Genomic DNA, 20,618 nt, shown 5'->3' on the forward strand with positions numbered 1-20,618 from the left:
TAGACCAAAAGGGATTGAGAAGCAACCCTTATTCCTCCTTCATGCCATTCAAAGGGAACCATATCGATCAACGAAGGGCCAATTTGTCAGCATTGAAACAGAATAAATATTCACCAGACAATAAAACACAGAATTATCAGTTATGATGGTGGGTTTTGTAACTTCACTAAACAGAGCATTGTGTTGGTATGCCTCTGACCTTATCTTTACAATAGAACATGTTCAAGAAAAATAATGTAATCTTCATGCAACTTTCTAATTGTGTATGAACTAGTAATTTTTGCTAATAAAACGCGATGCTTACTATTTAATTGTGTATGTAAATCAGTTGATTTCAACATTTTTGGGTGAAAAAAATCAATTCATGTTATTGGGCAGATAAACATGTAGCAACGAGAGCCGGGGACTCGGGTATTAAGCAAGATGTTCTGTAGTATGATGTAATTATTCAGTTACCATTTCTGCGAATGCATAGAAAATATGTTGCAGGTCAAACACGGAACAAAGCATGATCAACCAAGGTCAAAACCGGCATCTGCCATGAAATCAATTAATCCAGTTATGCAGTCAAATACAACTGTCAGTCAATTAAGCGAAGCTACAGTCCATTCAAGCTGAAAAATGATAAAATTCATAAACCCCACTTCTTTGAGATTGCTAATTGAGGGCAAGCTCCAAATCACTTAATTAGCAAGTACATGCATCACATCCAATGTCTGCATCGAAATTGAGGTCAAACCTACTCTTTGCCACTTGACAGGTTGGTGGAGAGTAGAAGCAACCCAGCAGCGAATGGAAAATAGCAGCACCAAACAATATGCTCGTCGCACATGATCACAAAGCATGGCCGACAGTTCGAGTAGTCTAAGGTGATGATATATGAAATTAAGAATAATATAGAGCAATTATAATGCCTTGTGTAAAACATCCAAACTATCCCCAAAACTTTAACTCTGAAAGCTTGAAATGAAGTTGTGGAAGAATACGTAAACTACATTAAGTAGACAAATTACCATCAGACTACACCGTGATTAATCCAAACATGAAACATGAACTTCAGTTTTGCAGGGAAAGCCTGAGACTAAAATGATTCAATAGTACACATGCCATTGCAAACCTAGCTAGATCCCTTCTCTGTAGTTAATGCCATCTAGACTCAAAGTAGCATTAACAGAGCAGAGCTCTAAACGGCAGGGATCCACCAAGTGGTGATTCATATTTATACTGTATAGGATATCCACAAGGACTTCTGCAACCGTAATACTATGTAGGCAAATAAATTTTTGTTGGTATCTGAAATCACCAGGTTATCAATAAAACTACAATAGCAGCAAGTTACCAAATATCATGAATTAGAGCCAAAGGGAAACCTACTTTGCAGAAAAATCTTCAGATTCCAAGCTCTCCTTATGAGGAATAGAGGGGTTAAGAGTCCTGCTTACGTTGTATCAAAAAAGCATTAGCGACCAACCAAGTACAACAACAGTAAAAATATATTAGAGAGGATAAACACAAACCTTCTTTTAGCACCAGCTTGATATACTTCACTATCATTGATAGTAGATGTGTTAGGCGAACTGCAAATACAAAAACCATGGATCAGATCATGAAACGATGAATAGATGGACACAGCACGGTATCAGACGTGTATATGGATCTAGTGATCAACTTACGATCTTTTAGGACCGATTTTCTTTTTTGGTCCTTTGGAGGTAGACTTTCCATCATCACAAGAGCTTTTAGATGCACTTGTAATACGAGGGTACGAATGAGAGAAATGCAAACAGCAAGAATACATTAGAAATCAGAAGCACACGGTCAATAAACTTACAACGGTTCAGGGCAGACATCGATATTAGTGCAATTCGCCTTGACCACGGAGGCCTGGACAGAGACGGCCTTGGACTCGACAACCATGGACTTGGCAGAGACACCCTGCGGCTTCAGCAGGGTCGGATGGTCGGCCACTCCCTGCACCAGCCCCGCGGTGGGGTTTCCTACAACGCCAGACGCCCTGCGCCAGCCCAAAGGTAGGGTTTGCTGGGACGCCAAAGACGCCCTGCGCGATGCCGGCGAACAGCTTCAGTTTGCCGCGTTGCCACGGGCTCTTGCATTGTGGAACCGGCAGAATCGGCACCTCCACCAGGATGCAGATATAGTTGGTTGCTCTGTTCTCTCCGAACGCCATTGATACGGCTTGGTCCACCTGAAAAGCACAGACACCCACAGTCCTGTTTAGCCCCGCGTACGTGACGATGGTACAATTATTTTTTGACGAACCGCAGCAGGTGCTGCTTTTTATTCATTAAGAGGGAAACCACAGGTTACAGGGCAGGAACGTAATCAGGTGGCGTAAGTACAAAAATGAAGGAAAATACTAAGAACTAATTACAGATGTATAGAAACATGGTAGCTCATATGTTGACTACTCAATCCATTTCACTCCTTTGATGCCTGCGTGCAGCCAGGTTCGAAGTTCTTCAGTGATCGAATTGCATGTGCCTAGAAAATCACAAGCTCTCTGGTTGAAGATCCTACTATTTCTCTCTTTCCATGTCATCCACCAAATCGTCATGCACATGGAGGAGAACTCTTTGTGGCACTGCACAGGAAGTAATTCAAGGGCTTCTAGCCACCACTCAATCAGGCAATTTACATTGAATCCCGATCTTAGTCCAAATGGGTAATCAAATTTATACGACTATGTCCGTGCAATGAATGCTCAAGAAGCAATCGGGACGTACCATGTCGGCCTAGCACGTGCCGGCGATGCGCAGGAGGCCGGAGGACGACGCGCGGGCGCCCGACCCGGCGGCGGCGTTCCCGCCAAGAGAAAGCACGACGAGGTCGCCAGTGCCGGCGGTGAAGGGGCACTCGCGCTTGTTGTGGAGCACGTGGGTGACGGCCACGGCAGTGGGGTTGGCCACGTCGGCGCCGGTCCTGCCAGCCGCTGCGGCGGCACAAAGCCTGGTGCGCCCATCGAGGGACGCCACCTCGGCTGGCCCCACCCCGCACGCGGTCGGGCAGACCTGCCAGAGCGGGAAGTCGAATGCCTCGGCCTCGACAGCGTCGGTGCGGGAGAAGACGAACGCCCCGCACGCGGCCACGCAGACCTGCCAGAGCGGGAAGTCAACGACTCGGCCTCGACGGCGTCGGCGCGGGAGAAGATGAACAGAGGCGATGGTGACATCTTGAGGAGGAGGATGGAGAGGGCATGAGGAGGGGGGTCAGATCGGGGATTGGGGTGCGGCGGCGGGTGCGGCTGGATGCAAGGAGACGAGGGGTAGCTAGGGTGCGAGGGAGGGAGGGAGCCTCGTTCGTCTAATTTTTGCGGAGTGGGGAGATTGGGGCGGCAGCGGCGGAGCGGGGAGATTGGGGTGGTGCTGCATTGCTAGACGAGGGAGATAGGGTGGCCGCATCGGGTGGATCGACAGACGGATGGTGGCTTATGTTTTTTTTTGTTTTGCACGGGATGGTCGGAAGTGGGCGAAAAAAATCTACGAAGGTTAACCTACGAAAAAAAGGACGAAAGTGGTGGTATGAAAATTGACCGGCGGAGACTACCAACTGCTGCATTAGGAGTAGAGATTAACATCTAGTACTACTAAAAACTGGTACTAACTAAGCAACATCTAGTACTAGCTATGAAACCTAAATTAACATTTACTAGTACTAAATCTAGTACTAACTAGTGGCAGGGGGTGGGGGGCGACGGAGAGGTAGCTAGGGGTGGCGAGGGCGGCATCGGGATCGGAGGCGGCGGTGCTGGGTGGGCTCGGGTGGCGGCGGTGAGGTCGAGGGCGGTGGGAGGAGGGCTGCCGGCGGCGGAGGGAGGAGGGTCGGCCGCAGGCGGAGGGAGGAGGGAGGGGCGGCCGCAGGCGGAGGGAGGATGTGTGAGGAGGATGGAGGAGGGACGGAAGGAGGGGAGTACCTCGGCGGTGGACGGACGAAGGCGGTGGCGGCGACGATGCACGACGACGGTTATCGGCATGCGGGCGAGAGTGAGAGTGTGAGTGAGAGAGAGGGTCGGTCGTGCGCGTGGGGATAAGGTAGGGATAGTTGTAGCGCGTTTGCCAAAATGCTCTACAGCTAATCTGAATAGCAGTAGCACTTTGCATATAAACCGCTACTGCTAAGTGTAACTATACAAAAATACGTCGATGCAAAAATACATTGGCCATCAATGATCTTTTTGTGTACAATCTGAATGGTCAATATGAGTCCTCTCCGATAGGAACCGGAGAGGACTCATATTGCAGCCACAAATTTTACACATAGAGTTCAGTGAAGACCAACTGGTTGTGATAGTTTCAGAAATAACATATTTAAGGTGGTAAACACCCTGTTCACGGAGCGAGGTGGGACTAAACTTTTGGGCTGATCTTAGCAGTAGCGGTTTTCTTCGAAGCGCGCTGCTGCTAACTTCCATAGCAGTAGCGCGGTTCATTATAGGGCGCTACTGCTATAACTAGCGGGGGGGCGAGGTCATGGCAATTAGAGCAGTAGCGTGTTTTGCGGTGGACGCGCTAATGCTATTTTCCTTTCAGCAGCGCGTTTTGCTATCACGCGCTGCTGCTAAATAGCAGTAGCGTCGTATTTTGAGGAGCGCTGCTGGTAAGATTCTGTGTATAGGCTTTTCCCTAGTAGTGAGATGTTGGATGAAAAAAACAAGGACAAAGTCGTGCAACAAACAATTGCCCAGATGGATTCTCTAGAACAACTCAGACAATTTCAGGACATAGTTTGCACAAGGTACCTCACAGACAACGCGACCCTGCAGACGCTAGAGCAAGCAGTTCCAGCAGCATCAAGTAGACTAGTCGATGCCAACCGCACGAATGAAATAGTAGCCACAACAGACCAAAGAGAAAGGACAAAAGGTAAGAAAGAAGAAGAGGACGAAGAGAGGAAGAGAAGAACAAAATCAAGGGACGTGGGCATTGACAAGAAGAAGATAAAGCAGCAAAAACAGGTAAATAAATAGTAATGCATGGTGCCATCCGCAAGCAAAACCCTGTTCTCTTACCTCAACTAAAAAGAGATGTGTCAATGCTTTCAGGAACATACCAATAGCACGCCAGGCCAAGATGAACTCCAACAGCAGGATGGCGTCAACAACCCCAAAAACAAGAATGAACGCAACAAACAAAGCAACCTCACAACAGACAGTGCTACAACAACAACTACCCCAACACAAGCACAAGATACGATCGACGTCAGAACCAGTGAAGAGGTCAGTATGAACATAAATTTTTCCTTTCAAAACTAGATAGAGTTATAAGTGAACTAAGAAACCTCCAACAAAATATAGGATCAGCTGGAGAACAATCAAGTCAGCAGTCCCGTCAACCAAATGCAAAAGGCTGCCCACAATCAACCGTTAGCATAACAAACGACAAAGAAGAAGAAAATAACGAAGAGGAGGTAAAATTCCACAGCCCACTAGACCCCACACCGGAAACTCATAATGGCAGGAAAGAAAGTGAACCACAAACTCATATTGTTTGAACTCCAGGTATCACAATCACTCCAAGACCAAGAGACAACTAGTGTTGAAATTGAACCCCATAGTGAACCTCAAACAGACGAAGGAGTCACAGAACAGGAAGTTTGTGCACAAGAGATTTCCAGTGCCACAACATTGCAGATCACCATCACGAGTACAAAGGAGAAAACACAAGACATCCAAGCCGATGAGAAACTAGAGATTGTTATACCTGGCAAAGAAACATTCGATGCAGGCACGAATAACCCAGTCATCAACATAGAGGTAAAAAATCAACAACAAACCCTTTTCAAACCATTTATGATGTCTGAACTACATAATACACACCACCACCGCAATACAAGGATTACAAGGGTAGGAAACAAACAAGTACATTGATCTCGAAGATCAAGAAGCAGCGCAACCAAAGGAAACTGGAAAACACACAGAACATCAAACAACAACATCTCAAGAGGTGAGGTTACAAAGCTGAGATACAAATGAAGTTCAAACTATAATTTCAATTTTTTATTGAACAGGAAGAGGAAGCAAGCGAAAGCACTCGCATAGACATTGAACAACAAAAATGAGAGGACATAACGAGACAAGGAGAAGCCGTAGTTACAGCAGTAGACAGACCTGCAAATCCAGAGAAAGAGGTCTTATAAAAAAATTGTAACTCAACAATCAGAGATGCACCCATTTCTTAAATACTTTTTGTGTTGGTGCAGGCACAGAAAGCTCAGGAGAGCACCAACAATCAAGACCATCAAACACAACCAGAGGAGCCCAATGAACAACCCGAACATGTTCATCAAACGGTAGACAATAATACCACTGAAGACCAAGCCACCAAAAATTCACTCACCAAACAACAGCTACCAGAGACAGCGCCAGCGTCAACGATTGAAAAGGTAAAGTTACGAAACCTGCAAGCATGAAACTATAAAATTGCCACGTGCACAATCAAATAAACTCCATCCTACCACACATGTACTCACTCCAATGCACTCTCACTTTGCCACCTCTATATTTGAACAGCCGCAAGAAAAAAACAAGGTCAGTGACGATGAACAGCAGGAAAAAGAGCAAGAGATGGACCAAAAAACACCACTCAACGAAGAACACGTAGAACAATCAGCGGTAACAAGTACAAAGGTGAAAACACATAATACCTCTGAATGATCTTATAGTTCAAAAATACGCATTTCACATTTCACTACTTTCCTCGATCACATAGAGAGGAGACAGATGAGCAAAAGGAGGCCACTGAAGAAGGGCAACATGTTCTTCAAACGACAGACATCAACGTCAAAGAAGACCAAGCGCCAAAATATTCACTCACCGAAAAAACCGCAGGAGAGACAGCAGTAGTGACAACGACTGAAAAGGTAAAATTACATAAGTTGATCCTCTGAAAGTATAAAATAGCTCGGTTGAAGCTCAAATTCACTGCCACTTAGCCACGTGTGTGTTTCAAAAGCTAGAAGACAAAAATGATGCCAGCGGCGATGAACTCCAAAAGAGAGAACAGGAAGATGCCCAAAAACCTCCACTCAACAAAGAACAAGCACAACAGTCAGCAGCAGCAACGAGAACAGCAGTAGAGACAACAGAAACAGCTACGACTGAGAAGGTAAAGTTACATAAGCCGATTCTACGAAAATATAAAGTAGTTCCATGGTTGAAACTTACCACCTTTATGATTGAACAGCTGCAAGATAGGAACCATGACAGTGACGATGATCACCAAAAAAAAGAACAGGACGGTACCCAAGAAACAACACCCAACGAAGAACAGGTGGAACAGTCAGCATCACCAATGGCAGCTCAACAGGTGAAGCTGCACAAAATGTTTCCACAAAATGACAACTTAATCACAATCAAAATAACTCAAAGCACGCACCGAACGCTTCGCTATTTTCCCATAACAACTGCTATTATTAAAATAAAGTAGCAAGTTAAATTATTTCAATGCTTTTTAAATGATAATGCAGAAACACGAAGAAGGCAACCACGGAGATACAACCAATGAAGCAAGCACACAAATTGTTCCAGAGAAAGAACCTGAAACTATCGAAGAAAACCATATGCCGTCGTACGATGCCAATTCCCCTTGCAGACAGGTCAGTGTCATCCAGGTCGAGGCTGAAAAACAAGACGGAAAATACTACCAGCAAGACATGACGGTTGACAAGGAAAAACATGATGCTAAGAAAACCACAAACAACTCAATTAAGGATGGGGCAGAAACTGAACAAAAGGGTACAACGCAAAAAGAAGAACAAAACATGCCGCAGGAAACAGAAGGAGAACAAGAAAGGAACAACACTAGACATGACATATCTTCCAGCATCGAAGCATGCAAGACAATAAAAACATAATTGCTATCTTATGATCTTTGTGACTTGGAATTATTTACATTAAATTCAAAATCATCGCCTGCACAGTGGAGAAAGTGGGCAAAGATAGCGATTCCGTCAACAAAGCCATCGTAGACCTGTATAACATTGTATGCAAGCCATGGACATAGGGAGAAATGTAAGTTCATGCAACTAACACAGAAAAAATTCTTACACACAATCATTTTGACTGTATCATGTGTGAACTAATTTTTTTTTCTAAATATACTTTGCAGGGATCAGCTTTTCATTACAACGGACAAGTTTGATGTAAATCTAGGACATGTCTCCGAAAGCTTCAAGGTCGGTAAATCAGTACGCACCGAAGCAATCGAGCCCATGCTAACAATCTTGAGAAAACAACTCAATGGCACATGGAGAAAGATTCTGCCTTTAAGAAACACTGTAAGTAAATATCACACCAAAAGAATCACGTTTAAAACAATATATATGACTTTATAAATAGACAAACTTCCCCTATAGCTGAACTGACAAATTCCCTTTGTCTATCTGTGACGAAATAAGCAGCACTCAATAAGGGAAGCCGACGACGAAGATCCAGTGTGCTATGAAAATAATGATCAACAACAGATGACAAAAAAGTTACTACCTGCAACGCTTAGATCATTTTTCAACATGCAAGAAGAAGAAAAACTGCAAGATTATAACATGGTAAGGAGATCAGTTGTTTCAAAAACAAAACACAAATTGCGAATATGTTATGCAAAGTTGTCTTTTTACTTTATGTTTCTAAATATAAGAAGATTTCGAAATGTTTTCTTTTTATTTTGTGTTTTGCAGTTCCTTCTACCATGTTCATTGTGCGGGTTTGAGCAAGACGAAACTATAAATCATTACTTCACCATCACAGTTAACATGCAAAAACGACGCTTTGAACTCCTTAACTCTTCAACTGCATATCCAGGCACAATAGAATTCTTCAACAATGTAACCAGCAAACTAATGAAAATGTGGAAGCACATAAGCATAGAGCTACAGCTTTCAGAAAAAAGCATCGACCATTACAAAAAGGTCAGACTGCAGGTGCCACTTCAAGAAGAAGACATGTAAGCTCTTCCAACATCTTCACTTATTTCTTTTTTTAATGCAAGATTCAATACTACAATTACTGAAATAATTTTGTTCTTTCGTCTTTTCAATACAACAATTACCACTACCATTGCTCAAACTTTTCTCTTCTTTCCGTTTCTTGAATGCAACAATCTCACCAGTACCATACTTCAATTCCCCAGCGGTCGAACATCATGTGATATCTCTTTGGCATCCCAAAATAATAGTCAGAATCTGGCTGACCATCGAGTAGCACCATGTACTTGTTCCTCGATGTACCTCTTTGAAGAACCAGATCAAAGTCTTCTTTTTCTCCTAGCATCATCGCCTATTCTGTTGGAGACCTACTCCCTCATTCCTATGCTCAAGGCATAAATCTTCACTCACGCCCCCCAAGGAGTAGAAGGGCATTAGCAACCACGCCAATCAAAATAAACATGTCATCATCAACACTCAATATATACCAACCTTACCAGACTAAAGTATCCAACAAAAATGACGCACTAACAGACGCTCTCACCTCATCCATACCCACCGCTCACAAAACATGCCATATGTATCCTTCAGGCAGAAGCAAACATTAACATAAGAAATTAAGCTAATCAAAATATGAATAAAATCCCGCTTTGCATAAGCGTGTAGAAGATATGAAGCATGTACATCTGTATCTTCTTCGAGAATCATGTCCAGCACCTGCCGGTATGGCAGCAGCATTGTCCCTGTTATCCTAAATTCACCATCAAAACCAAAAACAAAAAAAAAATCTCTTCAGGAGAAGTCACACAGAAAACCATAATCCCATCACCAGGAACTGATCAGCAAAAAATCGAACCTGGAAGTAGCAGCCGCTTTGTCCACAACCCATAGGCAGCGTCGCTCCTCCGAAGAACCTAAAAGATGAAGAGAAGATGCAGCTCTACAAACTAGCTGCAGAGTCAAGTAATGCGAGGCCAAAAACATGTCCCAGCAATATAAAAGACGTTATTCATCGGCATGTTAAATCTGGCCCTCATCAAGATACTGAAATCATATCTTCCTATCTTTCACTTAACATTGAAACCATTCTGAACATATCTGCTCTATACTGTAAATCTTAATGCACTTCACAAAATCAAGCAAATGAGAATATTATGAATATTAGAAGGAGGTCATTTGCAAGTTCATGTGGTGGCCAAAAACTGGTTCTTCCTATAAGTAGAGTAATTCTTGTAAAACAGAAAATCTTCTAGTATTAAAAATCCCCGAACATAGAAATATGTTTTGGTGATATCTTGACAATTATTATGCTGAATTGCAGAAACTTAGTATCCTTGGAAAGATATCGATGAACTCTACAACTTTCATGTGGGTGCCACAACCAAATTATGAACCCAATTATTCCTAGAATTTAAAATAAGCTTTTGACCTAGTACTGAATATGTGGTCAACGGAGATCTATCCTTGCAGCAAAAAGGAATCAAACAGCCGCGAATCCAATGAAATAAGTCCTCTTTCTTCTCTTCTCTTCTCCTTTCCTCCTACAACTCCCAATTTACTACAGTCCATGCTTAATCCATGAACCAATCAGTCAGTAACAAAGTATACCTAATCGATCTGGTCTCATGCAACTTTGTGTCTGCAACAAAGGGGTAGGCAGCATGCATGGGGTGAGATACAGTTCACCAGAATTTAACACTACATGGAAATCACGTTGAGCGCGAGTTTGTATCTAAAGCGTACCTGATGGCTTGAGCTCTAGAATAGTTCTTCATAAATAAAGAAACACAAATGTCAGGCATAAACTGCGTTTGCAAAATGTAAATATACAGGCAGAGCCACACAAGCCGACTTCCAATGGATATATACTGAAGCCGACTTCAGATTCACGAACTGGAACGGTTTAACTCTAGTACAAAAAAAAGCAAACTGGATAAATGTCGATATTTTAAAAGAGCTTTTGTACTGTGCCTGATAGGTTTAGGTCCATCAAAATTTAAATACTCTCATATTGCTCTAGGGTGTAATTTATTAGCATTCTATCAATATCTAGAATCAGCAACTGTTCTTGATTTATTAGGATTAACACATTTACTGAATGTTGTGGCCAATGTGTCATCTGATATTGAATATTGATGATCCGCATATGATTACTAAAAGAGAACAAACAAACTTTCTGCATGTATAGATCACTAAATCTGCATATTATTATCTCTATATACTGGCAAAACATATGAGTTCAATACATAGACACATAAAAAAGGAATTATATTGATGATTGGCTGAAGAACAAGCAATAGTACAGTGCATATCATGTGAATTTCCGCACTGCCTATGCCAAATTAAGTCTAGCCCATGTTTTGCAGACAATGAAGTCTCATCCATGGTTTACAAACAATTTTGCATGGGTTCGTGGGATTCTTGTCCGGGTGAAACAAATTGGTCTATGGAAACCAAATATAGCCAGCACAGCTATATCAGAACCCATGAGGCCATGAGCAGACATATAGTCAGAAGCACAGCTAAATCACGCACCTTGTGAGCATACACCATTCCCTCCAGCCACTTGATCGGGTACTATGGAGTTCACCTTGAGACACCTCATGGATGACCTAAGACGTGTGTTATCCATTGTAAACAAAAATGAGAAAGTTTTGAGCTATATTTGCAGCATGAGGAACATTGTTTTTCTTTATTCTTTTAACAGGACACACACCCTGCTCAGTTTTACTTCGACATGGAGAAAAACAAAATTAGTTCTATGGTTACCCTCGCAGACATGTAAAGAAGATAAATAAATAAAATATGTTTGACTGAATATATTCGCAGTCTGCTAGTACTTTTGAGCTCTAACCCTCTAAACTCTCGATGTTCTGAATCACAAATGTCTTTGATTGAACAGGAAATATGATGAATAACAATTAGCAATTAAATCTATGTCCTGAAGTTTTGATAATAAATAACAATTAGCAATGATCACAGCAGAATTCTTTCAGAATTGAACATCGCAGGAGATCACAGAAGAAAAACACATGTGCATCCTTTTCGTAACATACATGTGCGAAAAAATTCAGAATGATACAATTGTATCTTATTTACCTTGCAAGAAAATGGAGTTCCCATATTTTGCTGAAAAGAAATCCGAAGTAGTCCCTCCATATCAGTTCAAAAATACCCTGAAACCATTGTCATGTCAGGAATAGTAGTTCAGTATGGATTAGAGCATTCTATATAGAAGACTTCAAACATGGAATTGGGCCAGAAAAGGCACACTATATGTGCATTCATTTTATCCCCTTTGCTTCTCATATGTCTTTACCTGCAAAATTACTGGACATTTAGCATAGGCAAGCTGATAATGTGTGCAGATAACACAAAATATTACCTTTTCACAAATATAGCACAATGAAAGACTGTCTGAAGCAAGACAACAAACGGTTGTAGTCTGGACCAAGCATACCATATCTATGATTTTGTTTCCTGGTCCAATTGTTGGCCTTCTTAAGATCTGGATGCATTAAATTTTTCAGTACATGCAATTGTCGACTGTAAAATTTGCGCATGCATGTAGTCAAATAAATGCAATAATATGGCAGGATTTAGAAACTTACTGTTCTGACAATTTGCTCTTCAGAAGACATAGACCTCTCGTTTCAGGAAGGTAATGTCCCTGGGATGAAAGAAATAAGAACATACAAGTTGGGAGTGTGCAAAGAATTGTCCGCATAAAATAACTAGATTATCATCCTAATTACACTTTTATCAGCTTGGGGCCGGACACTTTTCCCAAAGTAATGGGACTTGTTGTTCTACTTTCATATTCTAACCTTCAAAAATATCCTGAATATCCATGTAAAGGTGCTGGCACTTCGGGGAGTCCATTGTTGCAGAACTGAAGCACTACAAGTACAGTTTCCCCCATCATCTAATGTGATATATTTGATGTTCGTTCACTGAATTTCAGGATGAATGAAAATGAATTACTCTAAATGATCTTCAATGTCAAAAAAGAAGAAGAGATAGTTAAGCATATGAAGAATACATCACTAAATAAAAGGAGTAATTGTAGAATTAATTGGGAAAAACAATAGAAACAGAGAGCATATTTTGGGTCTGAGATCAGGAAGCCAGGTATTTTTAATGGTTCAGTAGAGACCATATTGTCAATCAACAATGCAAATCAAGCATGAGTATATTTATTTATTAGATAAGCACTTCCTTACAGGCCCATTGTTATTAGAAGTTAAGTAACTGGACAGGGCAAACATGATCCATTATACGAAGCTTTATGTTACACGTAAATGCTCTACGTTCAACTTGCTATGAGAAAAATTCACAACCATGGAAACACTCCATCCTTCATGTTAGATTAACCGAGGATTCCCATGAAATGCTTAATTTGCCTAGCAATTAATCAACACCTTCCTCTGCCATGTTCCTAAGATGGTGTAAGCAGGACACATGCTTCAACTCCACCAATTTGGCATGCCCCCATTGTATGTTTTTTCCTCACCTCACCAGGTCATCTTATTTTTCTCAATTGCACCAAGCAAACCAATTCAAGAGGCCCCAAAAGAAGAAGTCACGAAAAGATAAAAGGGAGTGAGAAATTTTACCTGCACAGACCAAGAGGCTCACCGACCACCTTTGGTCGGACAGGCCTGGGTCACCCTCCGTCCACGCTAGCACAGACCAAAAGGGAGTGAGAAGCAACCCTTATTCCTCCTTCATGCCATTCAAAGGGAACCATATCGATCAACGAAGGGCCAATTTGTCAGCATTGAAACAGAATAAATATTCACCAGACAATAAAACATAGAATTATCAGTTATGATGGTGGGTTTTGTAACTTCACTAAACAGAGCATTGTGTTGGTATGCCTCTGACCTTATCTTTACAATAGAACATGTTCAAGAAAAATAATGTAATCTTCATGCAACTTTCTAATTGTGTATGAACTAATAATTTTTGCTAATAAAACGCGATGCTCACTATTTAATTGTGTATGCAAATCAGTTGATTTCAACATTTTTGGGTGAAAAAAATCAATTCATGTTATTGGGCAGATAAACATGTAGCAACGAGGGCCGGGGACTCAGGTATTAAGCAAGATGTTCTGTAGTATGAAGTAATTATTCAGTTACCATTTCTGCGAATGCATAGAAAATATGTTGCAGGTCAAACACGGAACAAAGCATGATCAACCAAGGTCAAAACCGGCATCTGCCATGAAATCAATTAATCCAGTTATGCAGTCAAATACAACTGTCAGTCAATTAAGCGAAGCTACAGTCCATTCAAGCTGAAAAATGATAAAATTCATAAACCCCACTTCTTTGAGATTGCTAATTGAGGGCAAGATCCAAATCACTTAATTAGCAAGTACATGCATCACATCCAATGTCTGCATCGAAATTGAGGTCAAACCTACTCTTTGCCACTTGACAGGTTGGTGGAGAGTAGAAGCAACCCAGCAGCGAATGGAAAATAGCAGCACCGAACAATATGCTCGTCGCACATGATCACAAAGCATGGCCGACAGTTCGAGTAGTCTAAGGTGATGATATATGAAATTAAGAATAATATAGAGCAATTATAATGCCTTGTGTAAAACATCCAAAGTATCCCCAAAACTTTAACTCTGAAAGCATGAAATGAAGTTGTGGAAGAATACGTAAACTGCATTAAGTAGACAAATTACCATCAGACTACACCGTGATTAATCCAAACATGAGACATGAACTTCAGTTTTGCAGGGAAAGCCTGAGACTAAAATGATTCAATAGTACACATGCCATTGCAAACCTAGCTAGATCCCTTCTCTGTAGTTAATGCCATCTAGACTCAAAGTAGCATTAACAGAGCAGAGCTCTAAACGGCAGGGATCCACCAAGTGGTGGTTCATATTTATACTGTATAGGATATCCACAAGGACTTGTGCAACCGTAATACTATGTAGGCAAATAATTTTTTGTTGGTATCTGAAATCACCAGGTTATCAATAAAACTACAACAGCAGCAAGTTGCCAAATATCATGAATTAGAGCCAAAGGGAAACCTGCTTTGCAGAAAAATCTTCAGATTCCAAGCTCTCCTTATGAGGAATAAAGGGGTTAAGAGTCCTGCTTACGTTGTATCAAAAAAGCATTAGCGACCAACCAAGTACAACAACAGTAAAAATATATTAGAGAGGATAAACACAAACCTTCTTTTAGCACCAGCTTGATATACTTCACTATCATCGGGGGTAGATGTGTTAGGCGAACTGCAAATACAGAAACCATGGATCAGATCATGAAACGATGAATAGATGGACACAGCACGGTATCAGACGTGTATATGGATCTAGTGATCAACTTACGATCTTTTAGGACCGATTTTCTTTTTTGGTCCCTTGGAGGTAGACTTTCAATCGTCACAAGAGCTTTTAGATGCACTTGTAATACAAGGGTACGAATGAGAGAAATGCAAACAGCAAGAATACATTAGAAATCAGAAGCACATGGTCAGTAAACTTACAACGATTCAGGGCAGACATCGATGTTAGTGCAGTTCGCCTCTACCACGGAGGCCTGGACAGAGACGGCCTTGGACTCGATAACCATGGACTTGGCAGAGACACCCTGCGGCTTCAGCAGGGTCGGATGGTCGGCCACTCCCTGCACCAGCCCCGCGGTGGGGTTTCCTACAACGCCAGACGCCCTGCGCCAGCCCCAAGGTAGGGTTTCCTGCGACGCCAAAGACGCCCTGCGCGACGCCGGCGAACAACTTCAGTTTGCCGCGTTGCCACGGGCTCTTGCGTTGTGGAACTGGCAGAATCGGCACCTCCACCAGGATGCGGATATAGTTGGTTGCTCTGTTCTCTCCGAACGCCATTGATACGGCTTGGTCCACCTGAAAAGCACAGACACCCACAGTCCTGTTTAGCCCCGCGTACGTGACGATGGTACAATTATTTTTTGACGAACCACAGCAGGTGCTGCTTTTTATTCATTAAGAGGGAAACCACAGGTTACAGGGCAGGAACGTAATCAGGTGGCGTAACTACAAAAATGAAGGAAAAATACTAAGAACTAATTACAGATGTATAGAAACATGGTAGCTCATATGTCGACTACTCAATCCATTTCACTCCTTTGATGCCTGCGTGCAGCCAGGTTCGAAGTTCTTCAGTGACCGAATTGCATGTGCCTAGAAAATCACAAGCCCTCTGGTTGAAGATCCTACTATTTCTCTCTTTCCATGTCATCCACCAAATCGTCATGCACATGGAGGAGAACTCTTTGTGGCACTGCACAGGAAGTAATTCAAGGGCTTCTAGCCACCACTCAATCAGGCAATTTACATTGAATCCCGGTCTTAGTCCAAATGGGTAATCAAATTTATACGACTATGTCCGTGCAATGAATGCTCAAGAAGCAATCGGGACGTACCATGTCGGCCTAGCACGTGCCGGCGATGCGCAGGAGGCTGGAGGATGACGCGCGGGCGCCTGACCCGGCGGCGGCGTTCCCGCCAAGAGAAAGCACGATGAGGTCGCCGGTGCCGGCGGTGAAGGGGAACTCGCGCTTGTTGTGGAGCACGTGGGTGACGGCCACGGCAGTGGGGTTGGCCACGCCGGCGCCAGTCCTGCCAGCCGCCGCGGCGGCACGCAGCCTAGTGCGCCCATCGAGGGACGCCACCTCGGCCGGCCCCACCCTGCACGCGGTCGGGCAGACCTGCCAGAATGGGAAGTCGAATGCCTCGGCCTCGACGGCGTCGGCGCGGGAGAAGACGAACGCCCCGCACATGGCCGCGCATACCTGCCAGAGCGGGAAGTCGAACGACTCGGCCTCGACGGCGTCTGCGCGGGAGAAGATGAACGGAGGCGATGGTGACGTCTTGAGGAAGAGGATGGAGAGGGCATGAGGAGGGGGTCAGATCGGGGATTGGGGTGCGGCGGCGGGTGCGGCTGGAGGCAAGGAGACAAGGGGTAGCTAGGGTTCGAGGGAGGGAGGGAGCCTCATTCGTCTAATTTTTTGCGGAGTGGGGAGATTGGGGCTGCAGCGGCGGAGCGGGGAGATTGGGGCGATGCTGCATCGCTAGACGAGGGAGATAGGGCGGCCGCATCGGGTGGATCGAGAGAAGGATGGTGGCTTATGTTTTTTTTTGTTTGGCACGGGATGGTCGGAAGTGGGCGAAAAAAATCTACGAAGGTTAACCTACGAAAAAAACGGACGAAAGTGGTGGGATGAAAATTGACCGGCGGAGACTACCAACTACTGCATTAGGAGTAGAGATTAACATGTACTACTACTAAAAATCTGGTACTAACTAAGCAACATCTAGTACTAGCTATGAAACCTAAATTAACATTTACTACTACTAAATCTAGTACTAACTAGTGGCAGGGGGTGGGGGCGATGGAGAGGTAGCTAGGGGCGGCGAGGGCGGGATCGGGATCGGGAGGCGGCGGTGCTGGGTGGGCTCGGGTGGCGGCGGTGAGGTCGAGGGCGGTGGGAGGAGGGCTGCCGGCGGCGGAGGGAGGAGGGTCGGCCGCAGGCGGAGGGAGGAGGGAGGGGCGGCCGCAGGCGGAGGGAGGATGTGTGAGGAGGATGGAGGAGGGACGGAAGGAGGGGAGTACCTCGACGGCGGACGGACGAAGGTGGCGGCGGCGGCGACGCACGACGACGATTATCGGCACGCGGGCGAGAGTGAGAGTGTGAGTGAGAGAGAGGGTCGGTCGTGCGCGTGGGGATAAGGTAGGGATAGTTGTAGCGCATTTGCCAAAACGCGCTACAGCTAATCTGAATAGCAGTAGCGCTTTGCATATAAACCGCTACTGCTAAGTGTAACTATACAAAAATACGTCGATGCAAAAATACATTGGCCATAATTGATCTTTTTGTGTACAATCTGAATTGTCAATATGAGTCCTCTCCGGTAGGAACCGGAGAGGACTCATATTGCAGCCACAAATTTTACACATAGAGTTCAGTGAAGACCAGCTGGTTGTGATAGTTTCATAAATAACATATTTAAGGTGGTAAACACCCTGTTCACGGAGCGAGGTGGGACTAAACTTTTGGGCTGATCTTAGCAGTAGCGGTTTTCTCCGAAGCGCGCTGCTGCTAACTTCCATAGCAGTAGCGCGGTTCATTATAGGGCGCTACTGCTATAACTAGCGGGGGAGCGAGGTCATGGCAATTAGAGCAGTAGCGCATTTTGCGGTGGACGCGCTAATGCTATTTTCCTTTCAGCAGCGCGTTTTGCTATAACGCGCTGCTGCTAAATAGCCGTAGCGTCCTATTTTGAGGAGCGCTGCTGGTAAGATTCTGTGTATAGGCTTTTCCCTAGTAGTGAGATGTTGGATGAAAAAAACAAGGACAAAGTCGTGCAACAAACAATTGCCCAGATGGATTCTCTAGAACAACTCAGACAATTTCAGGACATAGTTTGCACAAGGTACCTCACAAACAGCGCGACCCTGCAGACACTAGAGCAAGCAGTTCCAGCAGCATCAAGTAGACTAGTCGATGCCAACCGCACGAATGAAATAGTAGCCGCAACAGACCAAAGAGAAAGGACAAAAGGTAAGAAAGAAGAAGAGGACGAAGAGAGGAAGAGAAGAACAAAATCAAGGGACGTGGGCATTGACAAGAAGAAGATAAAGCGGCAAAAACAGGTAAATAAATAGTAATGCATGGTGCCATCCGCAAGCAAAACCCTGTTCTCATACCTCAACTGAAAAGAGATGTGTCAATACTTTCAGGAACGTACCAATAGCACGCCAGGCCAAGATGAACTCCAACAGCAGGATGGCGTCAACAAGCCCAAAAACAAGAATGAACGCAACAAACAAAGCAACCTCACAACAGACAGTGCTACAACAACAACTACCCCAACACAAGCAAAAGATACGATCGACGTCAGAACCAGTGAAGAGGTCAGTATGAACATAAATTTTTCCTTTCAAAACTAGATAGAGTTATAAGTTAACTAAGAAACCTCCAACAAAATATAGGATCAGCTGGAGAACAATCAAGTCAGCAGTCCCGTCAACCAAATGCAAAAGGCTGCCCACAATCAACCGTTAGCATAACAAACGACAAAGAAGAAGAAAACAACGAAGAGGAGGTAAAATTCCACAGCCCACTAGACCCCACACCGGAAACTCATAATGGCAGGAAAGAAAGTGAACCAAAAACTCATATTGTTTGAACTCCAGGTATCACAATCACTGCAAGACCAAGAGACAACTAGTGTTGAAATTGAACCCCATGGTGAACCTCAAACAGACGAAGGAGTCACAGAACAGGAAGTTTGTGCACAAGAGATTTCCAGTGCCACAACATTGCAGATCACCATCACGAGTACAAAGGAGAAAACACAAGACATCCAAGCCGATGAGAAACTAGAGACTGTTATACCTGGCAAAGAAACAGTCGATGCAGGCACGAATAACCCAGTCATCAACATAGAGGTAAAAAATCAACAACAAACCCTTTTCAAACCATTTATGATGTCTGAACTACATAATACACACCACCACCGCAATACAAGGATTACAAGGGTAGGAAACAAACAAGTACATTGATCTCGAAGATCAAGAAGCAGCGCAACCAAAGGAAACTGGAAAACACACAGAACATCAAACAACAACATCTCAAGAGGTGAGGTTACAAAGCTGAGATACAAATGAAGTTCAAACTATAATTTCAATTTTTTACTGAACAGGAAGAGGAAGCAAGCGAAAGCACTCGCATAGACATTGAACAACAAAAATTAGAGGACATAACGAGACAAGGAGAAGCCGTAGTTACAGTAGTAGACAGACCTGCAAATCCAGAGAAAGAGGTCTTATAAAAAAATTGTAACTCAACAATCAGAGATGCACCATTTCTTAAATACTTTTTGTGTTGGTGCAGGCACAAAAAGCTCAGGAGAGCACCAACAATCAAGACCATCAAACACAACCAGAGGAGCCCAATGAACAACCCGAACATGTTCATCAAACGGTAGACAATAATACCACTGAAGACCAAGCCACCAAAAATTCACTCACCAAACAACAGCTACCAGAGACAGCGCCAGCGTCAATGATTGAAAAGTTAAAGTTACGAAACCTGCAAGCATGAAACTATAAAATTGCCGCGTGCACAATCAAATAAACTCCAACCTACCACACATGTACTCACTCCAATGCACTCTCACTTTGCCACCTCTATATTTGAACAGCCGCAAGAAAAAAACAAGGTCAGTGACGATGAACAGCAAAAAAAAGAGCAAGAGAAGGACCAAAAAACACCACTCATTGAAGAACACGTAGAACAATCAGCAATAACAAGTACAAAGGTGAAAACACATAATACCTCTGAATGATCTTATAGTTCAAAAATACGCATTTCACATTTCACTACTTTCCTCGATCACATAGAGAGGAGACAGATGAGCAAAAGGAGGCCACTGAAGAAGGGCAACATGTTCTTCAAACGGCAGACATCAACGTCAAAGAAGACCAAGCGCCAAAATATTCACTCACCGAAAAAACCGCAGCAGAGACAGCAGCAGTGACAACGACTGAAAAGGTAAAGTTACATAAGTTGATCCTCTGAAAGTATAAAATAGCTCTGTTGAAGCTCAAATGCACTGCCACTTAGCCACGTGTGTGTTTCAAAAGCTACAAGACAAAAATGACGGCAGCG

The 20,618-nt window shown here is 43.5% G+C and overlaps 1 long non-coding RNA gene and 1 pseudogene across 1 annotated transcript; both read right to left on the reverse strand.

The window, feature by feature from the left end:
* Positions 1 to 1,568: 1,568 nt before the first annotated feature.
* Positions 1,569 to 3,389, reverse strand: LOC119361537 (annotated as a pseudogene).
* An 8,726-nt stretch (positions 3,390 to 12,115) lies between these two features.
* LOC119368960 lies at positions 12,116 to 12,827 on the reverse strand. The gene is made up of 4 exons (XR_005176794.1): positions 12,762 to 12,827; positions 12,546 to 12,604; positions 12,395 to 12,442; positions 12,116 to 12,253 (listed from the first exon to the last, which is right to left on the reverse strand). It is a non-coding gene; the product is annotated as an uncharacterized LOC119368960 (long non-coding RNA).
* Positions 12,828 to 20,618: the final 7,791 nt, after the last annotated feature.

The sequence above is a fragment of the Triticum dicoccoides genome, chromosome 2B, assembly GCF_002162155.2.
Source record: "Triticum dicoccoides isolate Atlit2015 ecotype Zavitan chromosome 2B, WEW_v2.0, whole genome shotgun sequence".
In the NCBI taxonomy this organism is placed as follows: Eukaryota; Viridiplantae; Streptophyta; class Magnoliopsida; order Poales; family Poaceae; genus Triticum; species Triticum dicoccoides.